The sequence below is a fragment of the Somniosus microcephalus genome, chromosome 5, assembly GCF_052327205.1.
Source record: "Somniosus microcephalus isolate GS21.2 chromosome 5, FLI_Smic_1.0, whole genome shotgun sequence".
Taxonomy (NCBI): Eukaryota; Metazoa; Chordata; class Chondrichthyes; order Squaliformes; family Somniosidae; genus Somniosus; species Somniosus microcephalus.
The window spans coordinates 184,000,589-184,013,301 of record NC_140991.1 but is presented as its reverse complement, the minus strand read 5'-3'; the positions used below and the strand labels follow the sequence as shown (position 1 = coordinate 184,013,301).

General features: G+C 42.3%; 1 protein-coding gene across 5 annotated transcripts in view; it reads right to left on the bottom strand.

Annotated features, from left to right (window-relative positions):
* Positions 1-12,713, bottom strand: part of tra2a (transformer 2 alpha homolog) — a 36,767-nt gene that overhangs the window by 19,648 nt on the left and 4,406 nt on the right. The window lies entirely within an intron of this gene.

The window sequence follows — 12,713 nt, the reverse complement described above, 5'->3', positions numbered from 1 at the left end:
CTATCAACTAAATATTGGTCAACTTATTGTGCTGAATATATCTGTCCTGAAAATGCAAGGTTGCCATTAATTTAGATTGGCTAGAAACATGGTAATTCTTTTGCCCTTAATTATTAGCAAAGAAATATGTTACAATAGGTGTTTAAAATAGTTACACCACTGTAACCCAACCTTAAATTCAAACTAATTTGTAATGCGTGTGTCTCTCCTGGTCACGTGGCTGTACAGATTCAAAATCCAAACCATGCCTTTGCAACTTTGAGGCTGAACTAATTCCAGTTCCCCATCACCATTTCCTCAAAACAGTATCTGGTAACATCTGTAATAATGACATAAAAAAATATGTTCTGACCTACAACCAGTAAACTTTGTTTAAATGAATACAACAGAACTGTCAACTAATAGCACACCATCAATATCCAAACTCTTTTAGAAGATGGTATTACAAAGTGCCAAGTACATCAGTATCTCAATGGTTAAATTAATTGCCAAATAATGCACAGCTTCAAAGCAGTCAAGTGAGCTATGGCCACTATAAAGATAGAATAAAGCTGTGAGTGGAAGACCATTCCAACCCATATCTTAAGCTTAGTTTGTTTTGGTGAAAGTTGCGCTCAAGGAGTGTAACAGAATTCTCTCTCCACCTTTTCCTCCCCCCCCCCCCCAAAACAACTTTTGCACCTAAATTCAGTATCTCCCCCAACTTATGTACCTAGTTAGTATCGAGGACTCCCAAGTCCAGGTATAATCTGGCTAGATGCAGGATAAAGCTCCTACTACATTACCCCAACTAATTATCCGTAACCTCAGAAAGCACACCGGTGTTGACAACTACGTATCCTTCCGCCAATTTATGCTGTCAAATCGCATCCACTATGTACTGGACTGCGTCGGTCAAAGGGGTTTCAATTTAGGCATTGTAAATTAGGAGCAAGACTGCAGATTTACACTAAAGGATAGAATTATGAAACACTATCCCCCAAACTGTAAAAATCCTCCAATCCAATGCAATGAAAAACACATTTTCATATTAATTCATCATAAATCAAAGGGCCCAATTATAAACGAAAGTGTGTAGAACTGGATTCTTAAAAATGCCAGTCAAAATCCAAGAATCTCATTTAAGAAACTTGTGAATCCATACCCAAAACAATGTCAAATAGCCTCTATTAATGTGAATTATTCGATTAGATGTTATTAGTTGGATATAATCTGATCACTATATGTATATATTAAATCTGGAATACATCAAAACCATATCTGCACACACTTCCCCTCTGCATCCTTTGACTTTCTACTGTCATGTTGGTCACACTGCCTCTTAAATAAATTAACCGTTTAAAGGAGAAAGAAAACATGCACCACTTTTATGTTGCCATGCCAACTTTTATAATGAAAACATCATACAGTAAACTCTTTCGTATCCGGCACTGACGGGACCAGGATGGCGCCGGTTGATTACAAATTCCAGATAAGAGAGTTAGGCTATTTTTAACACAAAAATAAAAACCAGTGACTAACTCGGCCTCGGAAAAACAAAAAATGGACGGATTCGGCGTGATTACTGGCTATCTATTTTGCCGGTTATTAAAGAATTCTGGTTGATTAGGTGCCATTTAAACAAGTTTACTGCACCATGTAAATGCATCACCCTGCACAACCTAGCCACCGGCATTCCACAATTTATTTCCACCTCCCATTTCCACTCTAACTGCAATTTTTAATGTCCAATGGGTTTAGCCAAATTTCTTCTTAAAATCCAAAAATTACATTTCATAACATGATTAGTCTTGTACATTGATTTATCTTTTGCATGTTTTAATGCCTTCATTATAATATATAATATATATATATATATACACACATTTTTTTTTTTTTTACTGAGAAGGCCTCAGCCTTTCCCAGAAGCCTGGGTTTGAACTTTATATTTTTCTCCAAGAGCCCACAAGACAGGGAGAGAGGAAAAGATAGTTTATTTCCTCACTCCAATTTAAATTCCTTTTTAAAAACAGGTTTACATTTGAAGGCAAACAAAGCCTCGGAGGAAAACGGATAGGAAGAGAGGGTAGGTGGAAGAGGGGTCACGGCGACAGCAGATCAAGGATACAGGGAGGGGCGGTGGTGACCAGAGATGGTTATTCAAAAGGAAAGAGATGAGGTAACGTGAACGAGGGGGTTATAGGAAGGGGAATGGGTAGTGGAAAAGTAAATGGGTATGGAACACAATCGGTAAGCACGATTGATTGAGGGAGGGGACAGGAAAGGAGCTGCTGATGGTCACATATTCTTCATATTCTCCACCCAAAATGCAGCCATCAACAGCTTCTCTCCCCACCTCTCATTCAAATGGAGACAAGAAAAACAAGAAATTGAAAAGAAGACGGGAGAAACAGCAACACAGACATCCGAGGCAGGTAAGAGTGACCATATTCTCTCGTGTGTATTTTTTATTACCCATTCATGGGATGTAGGCGTCGCTGACAGCTTGCATTTATATAGTGCCTTTAATGTAGTAAAACTTCCCATGGCGCTTCACAGGATTATCAAACAAAATGTGACTGAGCCACGAGGAGATATTAGGACAGCTGACTAAAGGCTTAGTCAAAGAGCTAAGTTTTAAGGAGCGTCAAAGCAGGAAAGAGAGGTAGAGAGGCGAAGAGGTTTAGGGAAGGAATTCCAGAGCTTAGGACCTAGGCACCCGAAGGCACAGCCACCAACGGAGGAGTGATTAAAATCGGGGATTCGCAAGAGGCCAGAATTGGAGGAGTGCAGACATCTCAGGGGGTTGTAGGGCTGGAGGAGGTAACAGAGATAGGGACACGCGAGGCTGTGGAGGGATTTGAAAACAAGCATGAGAGTTTTTTTAATTGAGTCGCTGCCAGACCGGAAGCCAATGTAGGTCAACGAGCACAGGGGTGACGGGTGAACAGGACTTGGTGGAATCAGGATATGGGCAGCAGAGTCTTGGATGAGTAAGTTTATGGCATTAATGGACAAGGTCGCTTTGTTGCCCTGAGAAAGTGGTGGTGGGCCACCTTCTATTCTATACAACCGTGTGGCTTAGTTGGCCACTTCAGAGGGCATGTAAAGGTCAAACCACGTTGGTATGGGGCTGGAGTCACAGACTGGTTAAGGACAGCAGGCTTTGTTCCCCAAGGACATTAATGAACTATTTGGGTTCTTACAACAATCCAAAAGTGCTCTGGTCACGTACTAATATATAGGAACACAAATAGTCCATTCAGCTCCCTTGAGACTGTTCCACCATTCAATCAGATCATGGTTGATCTGTATCTTAACTCCATCTACCTGCCTTGGTTCTGTAACCTTAATACATTTGCCTAATAAAAATCTATCAATCCCAGTTTTGACATTCAACTGACCTAGCCTCAACAGCTTTGGAGGGGATGGTGGAAGGAGAGAAGAGTGAAGTGCTTTCTGACATCACTCCTGAACAGCCTAGCTCTAATTTTAAGGTTATGCCGCCTTGTTCTGGACTCTCGCACCATAGGAAATGGTGGGCCAGAAATTCGGGTCCCCACAGGTGAGTACCCGTAAGACCAACGGAAGTGCCGGTTTCGCGCATGTGCTGGAAACCCGAACTTCCGTTCCCTTGAAGGAAGGGGTTCGGAGGTCAAATGCGTGCGCCGGAGAGGCAGCGCCTAGACCTGGAGCTTCCGAATTTTTTTTTTTTTTTTTTTTTTTTTTTTAAAAACAGGTTTCTCCGTGCGGGTAAGTCCCTAGCAGCTGCGCGTGGAAAAAGCAGGCGCAAGGCCTGCTTTTAACAAGGTAAGAGGTCAATTAAGTAAAATTAAAACATTTTTTCCCCACAGGTTTATCATTTTAAAGTACTTTAAAGAAAGGTAAGTTTATTTTTAGCCCCATTAAAAATTTTAATTATTTTTTTCAAAAATTATAGTTATTTTAAAAAATGTATTTGAAGTTTTACTTATGTTTTGGGGCCGATCTCTATTCATAGATTTGACAGGTCTTCACAACGGCAGGCACGCTATGTAAGTGCAGGTCGGGGGCTTGCGCCTGCAGGAAGCCTCCAACCCGAATTTCTGGTCTCTTTCTATACAGTATATGGAAGAGAATACTAGCCTAGTCTATGCAATTCAATTCAATTCGCTTTATTGGCATGATGACGACAAGGTACATCGTATGTTGCCAAAGCATCGAAAAACATTTATGGTTGAACACAAATGCAGATCTATCCATACAGTGTATAAACAGACTAGCTGGGGAGCCCGGCGTTGCCAGGGCTGTTTTGGGGCAGGCGGTTTAAATGGAGTGCCAGGCTTTGGGGCCCTGTCTGTGTCCCTTTGTGAATCTGGTGCTGGGCAACATTTTAAATCGAGTGGCAGGCTTTAGGGCCCTGTGTGTGTCCCTGTATGTCTACCTTTTAAAAGCTTGAAAAATGAAAGTGAAACTACTTATGGCTTTGGGGCCCTGTCTGTGTCCCTTTGTGAATCTGGTGCTGGGCAACATTTTAAATCGAGTGGCAGGCTTAGGGCCCTGTCTGTGTCCCTGTATGTCTACCTTTTAAAAGCTTGAAAAATGAAAGTGAAACTACTTATAAAACGTTTTTGGTAAATCTTGTGTTATTTTTAAAAGAGATACTAACTTTGAAAGTCGTTTTAGCTGGAAGCTGAAGTCATTTGAGCCGGAAGCTGAACAGAGCTGGTAGTGAAAGAATGGCTGCCACATCCCCGAGATGAAAACGAATAGTCCCGCCCACACACACACCGATTGGCCAACCATCAGGGGACCGTACTGTAGGATTGGTCAATCGTGACAGAACAGGATTGGTGGAACCTTGATGTCAGTCAATCAATGCTAGCAGATAATGAGTTTAATTTTGAAGGTTTTTTGCATAAGGCGCGAACAATTTTCGTCCGACCGAAAAGTAAATACGCTTAAAACCGTCTCTGAAGCATAAGCTTTCTTTGGAGGTAACGCGCGCGTAGGTACGCCCGCGTAAGCTTTCTTTGGAGGTAACGCGCGCGTAGGTACGCCCTGTAACTTTCGAGTGCATACCCGCAAGACGCACAGGAAATGACAGACAGATAGACAGAATGACAGAAGTACCGCTTTATATATATAAGATAAGATAGAAGATAGATAGATATATCCGAGTGTATAAATATACAGGAAACTTTGTGCTATCCGGCACCCATGTGACCGAGCTACTGCCGTTTTTTTTAAAAGCTCCGGATAGACCAGCGTCAATGTTATCAGGTAGGAGTTTTTCAATCGCAGTATCTGACCACAAACACTATTGCTCAGCAACAGCTTGTAAACACTCGGCCCAGTAGCTTGGAAGCGTCTCTGAAGCGGTTGCTAAGCGACAAAGACGCTTTCCAGAGCCTGCCTGTGAAAAGAATGCTAGGAGAAAAAAAAACACCTAACCAAAACGGCTGCTGATTTCTGCCGTTAGATCAAAGTTGCCAGACATTCAACTTCCGGCTAGCACAAAGTTTCCTGTACATTCATATAATTTTTATATACTCTTTTCTTAGATTTAATGGTTGTCCCTCTGTTTATGGCAAGCTGTAACATAGCGTGCCGCTAAGGTTACGCAGTTTCTCTGTTCCCCTAGTAGGTATGGGAGTTTTTGGTCGTCATTCAAATTTCTGAATTCAGGGCATATTTTTGTGAATTTTGGGTAGAAATTCTCCCTTATGCCCTGATATTTTCCACAAGCTGTGAGGAAGTGCATCTCTGTCTCCACCACTCCCTGACTGCAGTGAGAGCATATCCTGTTCTCTCGTCAGCCAGGTCTGTCTGTGTCTGCCTTTTTCGATAGCCAGGCTATGCTCACTAAGTCTGTACATAGTCAAGGTTTTTCTCAATTTGCTATCTTTTACCGTGGTCAGGTATTCAGCCATGTTGTATTGTCTGTTTAGGGCCAAGTAGCAATTGAGTTTGTTTTGGGTTTTTGTTGTTTCTGCCCAATATGACAGATATTTTTCCTTTTGCTTAGTGACAATTGTGTTGGGTCGAAGTCTCTGTGCTACAATGTCACTGTCCTGGGGCTGGTTATTGTTAGTGTTAGTAGTTACTTCACTTAGTCCCAGGACTAGTTGACTGAGGGTATTCTTCTTTATGATCCTCTCTTGGCATTTCAGGGCTTCATAATGATAGCAGTGGGGGTTGCTCATTTTTAGGTGTTTCCAAAATTTGGTGGCTCTTTTTTGGATAGTAATTATTAATGGATATTGGCCTAGTTCTGCCCTGCATTCATTGTTTACGGTTTTCCTTTGAGTCCAGAGGATACTTTTACAGAATTCTGCATGTAGGATCTCAATTGGGTGTTTGTCCCATTTTGCAAATTCTTGTTGTGTTAGCGGTCCCCACACCTCACTGCCATAGAGTGCAATTGGTTCAATTACTGATTTGAAAATTTTGAGCCAAATGCTAATTGGGATTGCTATTTGGATTGATTTTTTAATGGCATAGAAAGCCCTTCTTGCTTTCTCTTTCAGTTCATTCACAGCCAGATGAAAATTTCCCGTAGAACTGATTTTTAAGCCCAAGTATGTGTAGTTAGTGGTTTGTTCAATTTTAGTTGTTCCTAGTGTGAAATTTATTCTGGGTCCCTGATGTCTGGATCTTTGCTGGAACACAAGGACTTTGGTTTTTTGGGGATTTGTCAGGGCCCAGGTCTGACAGTACGACTCTAGCAGATCCAGGTTCTGCTGTAGACCCTCCTTAGTTGGTGACAGCAGAACCAGGTCATCTGCATAGAGGAGGAATTTAACCTTGGATTCATATAGGGTGAGGCTGGGTGCTGTAGATTGTTCAAGTAGTTTTGCCAATTCATTTATGTAAATATTAAAGAGTGTCGGTGAGATGGGCGAGCCCTGCGTCACACCATGCCCCTGTGGGAAGTATTTTGTTTGTTTGTCTCCAATTTTAACTGCACATTTATTGTTTGTATACATTGATTTAAAATCATATGTTTTTCCCCCTACACCACTTTCAATAAGTTTCAAGAATAGACCGTCGTGCCAATGGAATCGAAAGCCTTCTGGAAATCTATAAAGCAGGCAAAAATGTTGCTTTTGTTTTGATGAACATGTTTGTCAATTAGGGTCATTCTGGTGAGTCGACACTGCACTCCCATCCAAAGCCAATATATCCTTCCCACGGTGCAGTGCCCAGAACTGAACGCAGTAGTCCAGATGGGAGCTAACTAGAACAACTTTCACCCCTTTGAGGTGAAGGCCAACATTCCATTAGGCTTTCAAATTATTTTTTGTACTGGCCCACTAGATTTTAGTGATTTCTGTACTTGGACACCTAAATATTTCTGTCATTCTAGTTCCTAGTTTCTTGCCATTCAGATAATACTCTGACCTATCCAGTTTCTTGGATCCAAATTGGATGACCTTACACTTTCCCACACTGAACTCCATCTGCCAGTTTTGCCCACTCACTTAATCTATCAATGTCCCTTTGCAACTTTCTGTTCCTATCTACATGATTTACTGTGCCACCAACAAACTTAGATATACAGCTCTCTATTCCTTCATCCAAGTGAAAAGCCCCAGCATACATACCCATTACCTTGTCTCCTACCCAAGCCAATAGGTTCCTCCAATTCCATGGGCTTTCCAGCTTTTTTTATTTTGACATTTTATTTTAACCTAAATTTAAATTCTCAAACTTCCAGTGGGATTTGAACTCACTTTCTTTGGATTATTAGTCCAGTAACAACCATTATAATAGTGTACAGGAAACTTTGGTTTATCCGGAGTTGTATGCCCGGAATACTCGATCTAACGGCAAAAATCAGGAGCCGTTTTCTAGAAGTTTTTTTTAGTTCTCGTTCTTTTTTTTCCCCCCAGTCAGGCACTGCAAGGTCTGTAGCTATAGCAACAGCTTCAGCTAGAGACGCTTGCAGCTGCAGCCGACTCTTTAGAAGCTATTGCTAAGCAACAGTGTTTGTTGTCAGATACGGAGATGAAAACCTCCATATGCTTCAACATTAACATTGTATGTCCGGCAGTTTTGATAGATCGGCAACACACCGGTCCCGTCGGTGCCCGATATCACAACGTTTCCTGTACATTGCGGTGGGAGGTCAACAAATAAATGCCAAATTGTCTCCAACCAATACCTAATCGAATAATTCACATCAATAGAGGTCATAGTTTTGACACTGGTCTGAGTGTAGATTCACAATTCTCCCAAAAGCTTGCCTGAAAAACACACACATTAATATAGATAGAACACAGAAGCACCGACAGGTATGCCTTTTGACACGGATTGTTTTAGTAACTGAGCCACTGATAAATTATAAGCTAAAAAAGGTTTGCAATAGTAATTTAGACTGGGAATGCCCCATTGCATCAGGTACAGTAAATGATGCACTTACTGAAACACACCAATCAGGAAGGTCCCACTTATTATAAATTTTATAATGTTTATTTTTGCTAAAGAAGAAAATTTTACTTAAAACCTGGCTATACTAGGCTGCTGCGGCATCAGCAGCGGGTGGAGGCGGAGCAGCGCGGCAGAGCAACAAGAGGCCCCAGAAGCTCAGGTAGGCCTCAGTGCGGCAGCGGCAGCAGGCAGAGGCGGAGCAGCGCAGCAGAGCAACTACAAGAGGCCCCAGAGGCTCAGGTAGGCCTCACCAATCTCCGCAAGGAGAGAGGTAAAAAGTATTCATGGTGTGACATCACCACAAAACAGGTAGGTGATTGGTTGGAGTATTTCTCTCGTTTTAAAACTTTAAGTCTGTGGTTTATAGTTTTTAAGGTTGCTGTGGTGTACCAAGGCCTTTCTGGTGCAGAGTGACTGTTGCTAAACCATTTAACTGGTGTAACTAGTGGGATTGATTTAATTTAAATCCAATTAATTAAAGGGGATACTAGCATCTAAAATCGGGCAGAGGGTGTCCATTACTAACAATAAAAAATTTAATTAATTGCATAGAATGGAGCAGGTGATGTGTTACTGTTGAGAGATGTGGGAGCCGGTGAACCCCATTGAGGCTCACGGTGATTCCGTCTGTGACAAGTGTCTGCTGCTACAGGAACTCCAGCTCCGTGTTGATGAGCTGGAGTCTGAGCTTCAGACACTGCGACACATCAGGGAGGGGGAGAAGTACCTGGACTCTGTATCAGGAGGCGGTCACACCTATGAAGTTAATTAATTCAGATGTAGCCCATGATCAGGGACAGGACGGTGTGACTACGAGTGAGGCAGGTACGGGGATCCAGGAGGTAGAGCTGGAGGAGCCGCAGCCCTTGCTCTTGACCAACAGGTTCGAGGTTCTTACTCCCTGTGGGGACAGGAGCAGGAACTGCAGGGAGGATGAGCAACCTGGCCACAGCACCGTGGAACGGGGGGCTATTCAAGAGGGGGGGGGGGGGGGGGAGTAAATAGAAATGTTGTAGTGGTAGGGGATAGTATTATTAGGGGGCTAGATAAGAGTTCTCTGCAGCCGAGAGCGAGAGTCCCGAAGGCTGTGTTGCCTACCTGGTGCCAGGATTAAGGACATCTCCTCTGGGCTGGAAAGAAACTTGCAGTGGTAGGGGGTGAATCCAGTTGTCGTGGTCCATGTTGGTACAAACGACGTAGATAGGACTAGGAAGCCGGTTCTGTTAAAGGAGTATGAGCAGCTAGGGGTCAAATTAAAAAACAGAACCTCAAGGGTAATAATCTCTGGATTATTACCTGAGCCACGAGTGAATTTGGCTAGGACAAATAAAATTAGAGAGTTAAATGCGTGGCTCAAAGACTGGTGTGGGAGAAATGGGTTTTGCTTCCTGGGACACTGGCACCAGTACTGGGGCAGGAGGGAGCTGTTCCGTTGGGACGGGCTTCACTTGGCCAGTGCTGGGACTAGAGTCCTGGCGGGTCATATAACTAGGGCTGTAGAGAGGGCTTTAAACTAACTAGTGGGGGGGGGGGGGGGGGGAGGGGGAGGTTCCTAGAGAGCAAATAATAAAAATGACAACAGAGAAGGTCATAGACTTAGGTAGCAGTGGGGAAATTAAAAACCAGAGCGTGTCAGGAAGGGGCAGAAGGTATGGAGTTAAAGGTAAAGTAATAAAAAGGGCAAAAGCAGGAACTAAGTGTCACAAAACATATTTGAAAGTTCTCTATCTGAATGCACGTAGCATTCGTAACAAAATAGACAAGTTAATGGCACAAATAACTACATATGGGTATGATCTTGTGGCCATTACAGAAACATGGCTGCAGGGTGACAATGCCTGGGAATTAAACATACCAGGTTATTTAACGATCAGGAAGGACAGGCAGGAAGGGGAGGTGGGGTGGCTATGTTAATAAAGGAAGGAATCACTAACACAATCGTCGCTAAGCAAAAGGAAAAATATGTCATATTGGGCAGAAACAACAAAAACCCAAAGCAAACTCAATTGCTACTTGGCCCTAAACAGACAATACAACATGGCTGATTACCTGACCATGGTAAAGGATAACAAACTGAGAAGAACCTTGACAAGGTACAGACTTAGCGAACATAGCCTAGCGATCGAAAAAAGCAGACACAGGCAGACCAGGCTGCCAAGAGAAGACAGGATATGCTCTCACTGCAGTCGGAGTAGTTGAGACAGAGATGCACTTCCTCACAGCCTGTGGAAAATATCAGGGCATCAGAGAGAATTTCTACCAAAAATTCTCACAAATATGCCCTGAATTCAGAAATCTGACTTGACAACCAAAAACTCCCATTCCTACTGGGGGAGGAGAGAAGCTGTGCAACACTGGCGGCACACTATGTTACAGCTTGCCATGAACAGAGGGACAACCAGTGAACTAAGACAGGAGTATATATGGACAGGGCGAATGTGTATTTATAGACTCAGGGATGTACCTGTTTATACGCTGTATGAGTGGAACCGCGTTTATGTGTTCAACCATAAATGTATTTTGATGCTTTGGAAACATAAGATGTACCTTATCATGCCAATAAAGCGATTTGTATTGTATTGTATTGAAATGATATTGGGTCAAAAGATCAGGATAATGAAACAGTTTGGGTGGAGGCAAGGAATAAGGGGGAAAAAACACTAGTGGGCGTAGTCTATAGGCCTCCCGAACAGTTGCAAATCTGTTGGACAGAGTATCAATCAGGAAATAGTTGAGGCTTGTAATAAGGGAGCATCTATAATTATGGGGGATTTTAACTATCATATTAATTGGACAAATCAAATTGGGCAGGGCTGCCTTGAGGATGAGTTCATTGAGTGTATTAGGGATGGGTTTCTTGAGCAGTATGTAACTGAACCGACCAGGGGGCAAGCAACCTTAGATCTGGTCCTGTGTAACGAGACAGGATTAATTAAAAATGTCCTAGTAAAGGATCCCCTTGGAATGAGTGACCATAACATGGTTGAATTCCATATTCAATTAGAGGGTGAGAAGGTTGGATCTCAAACAAGCGTGCTAAGCTTGAATAAAGGAAACTATGAAGGTATGAGAGCGGAATTGAGTAGAGTGGATTGGGAAATTAGATTAAAGGGCAAGACGATACATGATCAGTGGTGTACATTTAAGGAGTTACTTTACAACTTCCAAAAAAAAAATATTCCACTGAGAAGAAAAGGGTGTAAAAGAAAAGACAGCCATCTGTGGCTGAGTAAAGAAATTAAGGATAGTATTCGACTAAAAACAAGGGCATATAAGGTAGCCAAATCTAGTGGGAGGATAGAGGATTGGGAAAACTTTAAAAGACAGCAAAAAATAACAAAAAGATTGATTAAGAAAGGGAAGATAGATTATGAAAGTAAATTAGCAAAAATTATAAAAACAGTAAGAGTTTTTATAGTTATATAAAAAGAAAAAGGGTGGCTAAAGTAAATGTTGGTCCCTTAGAGGATGAGACTGGGAAATTAATGGTGGGAAATATGGAGATGGCAAAAACACTGAATGAATATTTTGCATCAGTCTTTACAGTAGAAGACGCTAAGAATATCCCAACACTGGACAAACAGGGGGCTATAGGGGGGGAGGAGCTAAACACAATCAAAATCACTAAGTAAGTGGTACTCTGTAAAATAATGGGACTCAAGGCAGATAAATCACCTGGACCTGATGGCTTATATCCTAGGGTCTTGAGGGAAGTGGCGGTAGGGATTGTGGATGCATTGGTAATAATTTTCCAAAACTCCCTGGACTCAGCAAAGGTCCCGGCAGACTGGAAAACTGCTAATGTAACACCCTTATTTAAAAAGGGCAGTAGACAGAAGGCTGGAAACTATGGCCTAACATCTGTGGTAGGTAAAATATTGGAGTCCATTATTAAGGAGACAGTAACAGGACATTTGGATAATCATAATTTAATAGGACAAAGTCAGCATGGTTTTATGAAGGGGAAGTCATGTTTGACAAATTTGCTGGAGTTCTTTGAGGAAGTAACATACAGGGTGGATAAAGGGGAACCAGTGGACGTAGTGTATTTAGACTTCCAAAAGGCATTTGACAAGGTGCCACACAAAAGATTATTGCTTAAGATAAAAAATCATGGGATTGGGGGTAATATTCTGGCATGGATAGAGGATTGGCTATCTAACAGAAGGCAGAGAGTTGGGATAAATGGTTCATTCTCAGACTGGCAATCAGTAACTAGTGGTGTTCCGCAGGGGTCAGTGCTGGGTCCCCAACTCTTTACAATCTAGATTAACGATTTGGAGGAGGGGACCGAGTGTAACATATCAAAGTTTGCAGATGAT